This window comes from Phoenix dactylifera, unplaced genomic scaffold (genome assembly GCF_009389715.1).
Source record: "Phoenix dactylifera cultivar Barhee BC4 unplaced genomic scaffold, palm_55x_up_171113_PBpolish2nd_filt_p 001185F, whole genome shotgun sequence".
Taxonomy (NCBI): Eukaryota; Viridiplantae; Streptophyta; class Magnoliopsida; order Arecales; family Arecaceae; genus Phoenix; species Phoenix dactylifera.
In genome coordinates, this window is record NW_024068522.1 from 1 (window position 1) to 9,519 (window position 9,519).

At 42.9% G+C, this 9,519-nt stretch overlaps 1 pseudogene; it reads right to left on the minus strand.

Moving 5' to 3' along the window:
- Nucleotides 1–4,764: 4,764 nt before the first annotated feature.
- On the minus strand, nucleotides 4,765–8,693 carry LOC103719378 (annotated as a pseudogene).
- Nucleotides 8,694–9,519: the final 826 nt, after the last annotated feature.

The window sequence follows — 9,519 nt, forward strand, 5'->3', positions numbered from 1 at the left end:
GGGGAGAATCTGAAATCTTAAGAAAGCGAAATCATTAACTTCATATAAGCCAAACAATTGATTGCATGATATAAAGGCTTATATAATTCCAAATGAAAAGGGGAGCCTTAATTTCAGGATTTATTGATCCATACCTTTCAATTCTGGATAGATTAAAATAACCAGACATTTGAATTCATTTCAAAACTTTTACTGAATGTTTGAGCAATTCACTTCAAAGATATTCAATGTTTTGTCATCATCAAAAAGGGAGAGATTGTGGAGTGATTGATTATAACCCTATTTAATTTTGATGAGCACAAAGCCATTGAGTATATTTTATGTTATACTAATGAATTCAATCGAGTATATCAGGCAAAATTTGTAAGAATCCTCTTTTGAGTGCATGTGGAAAACAACTTAAGTCAAAGGCTGAAACTCGAGTCGACTCCAGAGGATTTCGAGTCGACTCCAAGTGTTTCAGATGTTCTGGCACATGCTCGAGTCGACTCCGGTACACTACGAGTCGACTCCGACTGAGAACAGACAGCAGGACAAAAAGATGAATCTCAGACCCTGTCACCGAGTCGACTCTTGAAGAATTCGAGTCGACTCCGATGCTTGCCGAGTCGACCCCCGATAGTTTCGAGTTGACTCCAAGGAGTAACAGACAGAAAGACAGAGAAGTTGTTTTTGGACTCTGAGAGCCGAGTCGACTCCAGAAGAACTCGAGTCGACTCCAACGGTTGGCGAGTCGACTCCAAAAAAGGCAAGAGTCGACTCTCAGAGGAATGCAAGACTAAAAGTCAGAAAGCCAACTTCGGTGTCTGAGAGCCGAGTCGACTCCAGCAAAGTCCGAGTCGACTCCGAGGCAGTTCAACTCCAAAGACAGAATATCAGTATTCAGGCTCTGAGAGCCGAGTCGACTCCAAGAGAATCCGAGTCGACTCGAGGAAGTAAATCCGAAAGAAAGACCTTTGGATTCCTAAAAATGAGTCGTCTCTAGAAGGCAGAGTCATTTCCGGATATTGGCGAGTCGACTCCAAGTTTGGCCGAGTCGACTCCAGAACGGGACAGCACTTTATTTCAAATTTTGAACAGTGGGCGAGTCGTCTCCAGTAAAGCATGAGTCGACTCCAGCAACAGGCGAGTCGACTCTAGATCGAGCGAGTCGACTCCAATCCCAACGGACACTGTGTCAGGAGTTGCAGATTGTGCAGAACGGCTCTAAAAGTGTGTCTAACGGCTAGTTTTCGATGGGGATTGCTTAAATAGCCAAAGTGAACAGTAATAGACATTAAGAGAGAGACTTCATTCAAAGCAAAAGGGATTTCCACCTACCAAAGCTACTCAAGAGTAAATACAAGAGAAAGAAGGAAGAAGTGTATTGAAGTCCATCCTCCAAACGTCTTCCTCGCATTCGAGGCTCTCCTTCTGACAGCAAATCTTCAGCACACAAAAGAGGAGTTGCAGAGTTCAAGAAGCCCCTTACTTCACATCCAAAAATCTGTTTGAGGGCTTCTAACTCTTCTTTATTCATATTGCTTATATTTGCTTTTCAAGAAGCTATCCTTGTACTCTTTTCAAACTACTTTTCTTACTTGACTCAATCAGGGGATTGAATCAAGGATGTTAAGGTTGGTTGGTGAGCCGAGGGTAAAACCAACGTGTAAGTGTTTGATTGTGATCCCGAAAAAACAATCGGGTGGTTCTAGTCGGTGAGCCTGTGAAAACTGACTGAGTTCGTTGTGATCTCGTAAAACAACAAGTTGGGTTGTGAGCTTGTAAAACAACCGGCTGTAATTCGAGGGATTATAGTGAACTCCCAAGTGAAGCTTGGGGAGTGGACGTAGGAGCAAGGGTTAGCTCCGAACCACTATAAAATCTCTTGTGTTTGTAATTGTTTCATTGTCTCTTCCATTCCCTTCATTCACTGCATATAGTAAACTAATTAATCCACTTGCAATAAGGTTTAATTAGTTACTCATTAAGTTTTTATTTGCAATAATTACTTAAAACCCAATTCACCCCCCCCCCCCCCTCTTCGGTTGTCTTTTTGGGCAACAAGTATACAATAGATATCTTAATTAAATTTAATCAACTAATTATTATTTTACCAAAAAATTAGAAAACACACTTTGAAGAATTAAATTTAATCAACTAATTAAATTTTACTTCAGTTAGATAGGTCAGGAGCACCTATTTTAATATTATTAAAATATTATTAATTTCATCATCATATCAGAAGCCAAGCGAAGTCAAAAATTAAAATACTATTAAAAAATGGCCTCATGCGCCCAAATCAGGTCGGTAAGATGATAGTGCCCGACCGCCCAGGCCAGTCCGAGCAAAAAGAATTTAGTTGGTCAGGTAAAGATAAATAGTGGCCAAATTTTAAAAGATCTAGTTGGGAATGAAGTAATGGATCGATCTATTGACTGGGTACCTGGGCAGTTCAGAGCCTTCCCAGTGGAGTCAACTGGAACCCAAACAAAGAGAGATAGGGCTTCATGCTCTTTAAGAATGAAGAAGGATAGAGCTGATCGAGCAGTAATGGAACCCAGCACCCTAGTTGGCCCGATCAAAGCGGAATTCATCTGATCATACTCGCACTAGGATACAGGGTTTAGATAGAGATCGAGGTTAGATAGAAATCATGGTGAGTAATTCTAACAATATCCAGAAAAGATCCAGGTGGAGGATGGCACGCCGCTCGCCGACCATGGATCAGAACTGTTCATAGGGTTTATCCAAAATCATAGAAAGAGATGCCATATCTAGATCCAACATCTCCAAAGAGAGAGTTCATTAGAGAGGAAAACAAGAGAGAAAGGATGGGGAAGAGAGAGAAAGTCTAGTAAGAGAGAGAAAAGAGGAGAGAGAAAGAAGAGAGAGACTCTTCTTCAAAATAGGGGAGTCAATCTTTTCCTTCCTCCTCAATGGGATTCAAGTGTGGCCATGGTGGCGAGCTCCGACGACGACAAAAGGCGGCTCGGCCAAATCAAGGCCAATCGTCCTACAATTAGAGAAGAGAGAAAGGAAGAAGAAAGGAGAGTGCTTACCTCAATCCGGTGAGGGTTCCTAGGAAGTCCTTCCGGTGACAAGACGAGGGAGAAGGTCGGAGGAAGGGCTCAGAATTGATGGCTTAATATTAGGTGAATTCGAAAGAGAAGGGAAGGGGATCTTAAATAACTAATCTTAGGCCTTATCTGGTTGAGATCCGGATCGCGATGAACTCTCAATTCATCGCAATCGGGGAGGAAGAAAACTCCAGCCCCTCACGTGTGACGCACGCGAGGCCCTAGTTAGGTGGCTGGGCCGGTCAAGTGGACTGAGCCCAGTCCAGGGTACCACATAAGCTTTTTCCTTTGTATATATGGGACAGATCCTTCTTCTCACACTACAAGCCCCACTAGGGCTCGTTACATCAAGTGAGACATGGAGAAAAGAAGAATTAATTAAAAATAGAATGCCTTGCATATCTATGAACGACTAGAGACTTTATCATCAGACTGTGACTTCCTATAAGGTAGACCACAATGAGTTACACAAGCATAGCACATTGGATGTTACTTTTTTTATTTTTATTTTTTTTCCCCTTCGTGTATGTAAAAGAAATTTTAGTTCATTGATCGTATGTGAGGCCTTGCAATGAGTTCATTGGTCATAGGAGGAATATGAGTTATTACCCTATAATCATTGGGAGCAGTCTAACTACTCAAAGGCTGGTCCTCCCAATTCTAACTATTCCAATCTTCCATGCTTAATAATTAAGATGCACTTTTGGTTTCAATGCCAAAGGATGTGATGTTGGTGATGTGGGTGATTTGAAGCATGCAATAGTTGTCACGCCCCGATCCCCGAGTGCGACGAATGCTGCACACCTACACGGCGGACCGTACAGGTTTGCAAGGCAACAAAACATATCAAAGAAATTACAAATTCTTGAATTTTGTTAATCAATAATTTATTCAAAGCAATCTTCTAAAGTTTCAAATTACCATATGTCAACATAAATCAAATACTCTAACTAGTCTATCTAAAATGTCAATAACTAAAGGAATTATCAGAAAATTTAGCACACTCCCCAAGTTCCAAGCAATCAGGTGTCTATGCATTTGGATCTGAAAAACAGAAAAATATGATAATGAGCTATACTATCCCAGTAAGCAATATAATATTTCAGAGCGGTGTCAAAGCATGCCAGATATTTAATAAAAGCACAAATTAACGAATAAAAAAATAAATCACAAGTAAACATATTTTTTAAAAAATTTATTAAGCATTTTCAGAAAACTCTGATACCAGAATTCTAATATAAATAGGCTATGGCTACGTAACCCTGTGACATAGGTTGTACAAAGTGCCAAATCCACCATTATTAACCAGCAACAGTGTCCAAATCTACTATTATTAATCATTGGTGGCAACGATGTCCAAATTCACTATGCTAATCACTGGTGGTGTGGTGTCGAACCTAGTTTCTCGCATGTACAAGTTGATAGAGCCAACGAATAATCTCGGCGGGGCCAGAACAGATTATAGCCATGCTGAGAATACATATATATATACAAAATAATTTTTCATAATTTTTTTAGTCATATTTTTCTGATTTCATAACATATAACATAATTTTAAAATGATTATTAACATGCCTGACCCGTTTAACTAAGTACAAAATATATATCAAAATTTAATCAACTAATAAATTATTCTGTTAAATAATTTAAAAAACACATTTTGAAATATTAAGTTACTTATTTTTTTTGCTTCAAAAATCTCACTTCAGTTAGACGAGTTAGGTGCACCTCCAGGTATTTTGTGAAATATTGGTACAAATACAACATTGGCCAGAAAGTAACCATAGCACATCAAAAAGGGAAGCTTCTTCTTCTTTTTATCTCTTCCTAAGGTAAGAGCTCAATAAGTTTTCTTAATCTTTTTGGAATCCTCTTTATTGCTCCAACGACAGGCTTTGCAGTTGAAGCAACTTCTTCAATGCCAGTAACCATATCTGGCTGATAAAGCAAATGAGAATTCTTTTCTGCTCGATTATTAAGAAAGAAAACCCCTATCCCAAGAAACACTATTCCAAGAACCAGGTTGGGTGCACGATTCCTTGCAGAAATAATAAGCCCATGGAAGACCGATGCAGGTGTGACTTGTTTTCCTTCTGCCTTAAAAGAAAAGAATGATGCAGAAAAGAATCGAGATGATTTATTTAACAATGCTTGGGGGGCAATTAGAGGCGAAGAACTGTCCTTGGTCAGGTCCTTCGATTTATTGTATGTCCTGCTTCTTTGCCTGTGAGACATTCTTCGACTTTTCCACCTTATCAGCCTCTACTCCTTAAGAATCCAAACTCAACTTCCCATTCTCTTGACCATCAATGTCATCAGATGATTTAAGTTCTTCAATGTTTCTAACAGCTATACCTCCAGCCAATAAATTATCTTCAATCTTCTCATTTCCCTCAGTAGTAATATCACCTCCAGCATCCTTGCTCGCCTCCTCCAGAACAGGAGGTTCTTCATTGTTTAGCTGCTCTTGGGAAGACACAGCTTGCTGCTCCGCAGCATTAGCAGAAACATTGGCCTTCTCAGCTCTCCGAAATGCAAGCTCTGCATCATTCACACGCTGAGTAGTTTCCAGTTCACAAGCCACTGCCTGTTCAGCCAGGTGCATTATATTAGCCACATCCTCCTCAGCCTTTAAAGCATTCAACTGAACCTTCTCAGCAACTCTTCTGTAGTTCTCCTTTGTTGGCTTGAGTTTGTCTCAATTCTGGCTCAAACTTTGCCAAGCATGCCTGACAATCCTCAATCTCTTCCTGTATCACGCACCGAGCCCGAGGCGCGGCAGACGCCGCATGCCCGCACGGTGGGCTGCACAGGCATGCAAGGCATCGAAACATATCGGAGCAATCACAGATGTTCAAAACTTATTTGAGGATAATCACATATGCTTAAAATTGACATAAATAATTAAAGTTATTCAAAAACAGTCTTACAAAATTCCAAACTAACATTTGCTAACATAATTCAAAAGTCCAAACTAATCTAACTAAAATGCCAATAACCGAAGAAATCATTGGAAAATCTAACGCACTCTCCAATCCCGTGTGATCAAGCCTCTGGATCTGAAAAACAGATAAAATAAAATAATGAGCTATACTAGCCCAGTAAGCAACAAATACCCCAAAGTGAGGTCAGAGTATATCAGATCAAAATACAGGATAATGTCTGAAATAAATTATAAATAACATCGTTTTGCTGTTTTCAAAACTTATTATCATTTTTTCGAAAACTCTAATATCAGAATCTGAACATGATAGGCTACGGCCACGTAACCGAGTGGCATAGGTTGCACAGAGTACCAGAAACCACTATTGTTAGTCACCGGTGGCAACGGTGTCTAGAAACTACTATTCTAATCACTGGTGGCGCGGTGTCGAAACCGGTTCCTCACAGATTACAAGTCAACAGGTCCAACGTAGAATCCCCATTGGCGGGGTCAGAACAGAACATAACAGATTATAGCCATGCTGAGAATGCATATATATAAAAATAGATTTCATAAACTGTACCATCATATTTCACGGATTTCAAAGCATATAACATGATTTTCAAATAAAATTTAACATGCCTGACTCATTTTATTGAATACAAAATATATGTCGAAACTTAATCAGTTTATCAAACAATTTGGAAATCACACTTGAAGTATTAAGTTACTTACCTCTTCTCGCTTAATTCCTACTTCAGGTAGGCGAATTAGGTTCACCTGTTAACATTTAATTAATTTCTTTGTAAATTTTAGAGCTAAGCAAAATCCAAAAATAATACTACTGGACTCGGCCCAACAGAGCCCCCAAAGTTGGTCTCTAATTATTTTATTTATAAAATTTCATTTCAGGGGCCAATACCTAATTATATAGTACTATTTTGTATAAAGCTTGAGTAAAGGGACCAAATAAATATAGTTGGAGACCTTTATGTAATAAATCTTTCCTATAGGGATCAAATACAAATTACAGAAGACCCTTTTTTAAAATAATATACTGCCAAGGGCTTAACTGCAAAATTCCATTTATTGGCCAAATGGGTTCGGATTTCGGATTCCGAGTTCGGGTTCCGGGCTCGGAACTGAACTGGGCCCAAGTTGGGCCCACAAAGGTACTGCCCAACTAGGCCCAACCGGACTAATCTGGGCTCAAGTTGGGCCCACAAAGGTACTGCCCAACTAGGCCCAACCGAACTGAATTGGGCCCAAGTTGGGCCTGCAGTGAACAGGGCCCGACGGCCCATCATAGTGCTCACGGCCCACAATGGGCCTTCTTCCTCACCGAGCTCCCCACGGACAGGGGAGATGGGAGAACGGAAGAGGAAGGGGGATCGGCGAGGTGGCCGGCCTGGGTGGCCGGCCTAGGTGGCCGGGGGGGCCTTCGCCCGGTCGACGGCCAGCCGACCGCAGCGGCGGCCGGCGGTCGCTGCGGCGACAGGCATGAAGACAACCGAGCATGGTCTCGGTTTGGGGCCAAAACAAAGGAAAAAATCAAGGATAAATGGCTATGGAACGAAGAGCCAAAGAAGGAGCTTACCGGCGGTCGATGGAGGCGGCGGATCCCGACCGCAGGTGGCTCAGTCCGGTGGTCAAGTGGCGGCGACGGTGGTGGGGCTTTCCGACGGCCAAAACAAATCTTGGAACAGGGGATGGCCCATGAAGGGGCTTCGGACGGTTGATCGGACGGGAGGGCATGCCGGTCACCAAGGAAAAGAGAAGGAGGGAAGGAGGGAGGAGGAGGAAGAGGGGGCTCGGAGGTGACCGATTGAGGAGAAAATGGGGGGTTTTTATCAACCCCCCCCCCCCCCCCCCCTCTCTCCGTAACGACTCTCCGCCGCGAAAATCGTGGCAGTCGAGCGAAATCCGCGGCCGTGGTTGGCCGCGGATTGACTGGAGAGGGGTGCTGCGGGATACCCGCGGCGCCCTTGCCCCGTTTGTCCCCGGAGGAGCCGGAGAGGATCGCCATCGCGATCCTCTGTTCCGGCTCTTCCCAAAAGAAGAATGGGGCTGAAGTCGGCAGCCCACATCCTGGGAACCCGCGGCGCCCTTGCCCCGTTTGTCCCCGGAGGAGCCGAAGAGAATCGCCATCGCGATCCTCTGTTCCGGCTCTTCCTAAAAGAAGAATGGGGCTGAAGTCAGCAGCCCACATCCTGGGCAAACGAGAGTTCTTCTTCCTCGTTATTCTGCATAGAAGTTTCAGGTGATTCTTCTTGTTCCATTTTGGAACCCAAAGCTCCTATTGCTAACTGCAGCCTAGCTTCAGCCATGGAAAGTGCCATGGTGGCTTTCTGTACAGCTTCTTTAGCAATACTCTCTTCATTATCAATCTCCTGAATGGTAGAAACAGCAGAAGTAACATCTCTCCGGGCACTTTCTGCTTCATCCTTTAAGGATATTGCCGATTCTGATATCCTTTGCGCTTTTTCTTCAGACATTGTACTGTTAAGTCGAGCGACTTCCAGTTCCTTGGTGCTTTTTGTAGCACTTCCGTCAGATCCTCCAGTTGATAGGTCGGTCTCCTTTGAATCCTCCCCTGAATCGTTTGGCTCTACAGCAGATTTGGATCCTACACCCCTACCCTCGTGCGGATGCTTTTGCTCATCCCTTGAAGAGCTTTCAGTTTTCTTTTCTAATATCTTGACTGTAACCATCAACATATGTTAAAGAATCTTTTTCTTTTTTTTTTTTCTGGCACTGGAAGAAAAATAATGCCTTCGAAAGTTTTCGAGGGTTAAAGATACTAAAATCCAAAGATCTCTGCTGCCGAGAGAGATGAAGGAACTTACCAAAATCTCCCCCACAAGCTCTACTTAGCATCAAACAACCACCAACAGATATATCCACCCTTTCTGCTCCTCAAAGAATATGATTAATAGTAAATCCGAGTTTCTCCAAGAAAATTATAACTGCTTCTTCTATTCCTAAGCCAAGAATTCAGTGTCCCAGAACTCAAACCAACACCATGATTAAAGGCATTGGATTGTAGCAGACCACGAGCCAAATCCATCTCTCCAATCTCCAGGAAAGTACACGAAAACTCCACTACCGATCGAAAGGATCTCGAACGAAGCTGGAGGTGGAGAGATCTACGGCAGACTAAGGCCCTGTTTGGGGGAGCTTTTGGAGGGCCAAAAAGCACTTTCTGGCCCTCCAAAAGTACTTTTAGCTAAAAAATGGTGTTTGGTAAATTTTTTGAAAAGCTGTTTCAGCTTTTGGGGGAAGCTGAAAACAGCTTTTGGGGGGAAGCTCCAATTTGGAGCTTTCCGAAAATGCTGTTTTCAGCTTTTTCGGAAAGCTGTCTTTTTGACCAAAATACCCCCATGTAAAAAAAAAATTCCTCCCCCCAAAATCTCGTTGTACCACCTGTTCCTCTCCCAACCGACCTGCCCCAAACCCCCCCCCCCTCCCCCCCGCCCTGTTCCTCTCCCAACCCACCAGCACCCCCACCCCTCCCCCCGCACCACCGCCGCCGCTGCC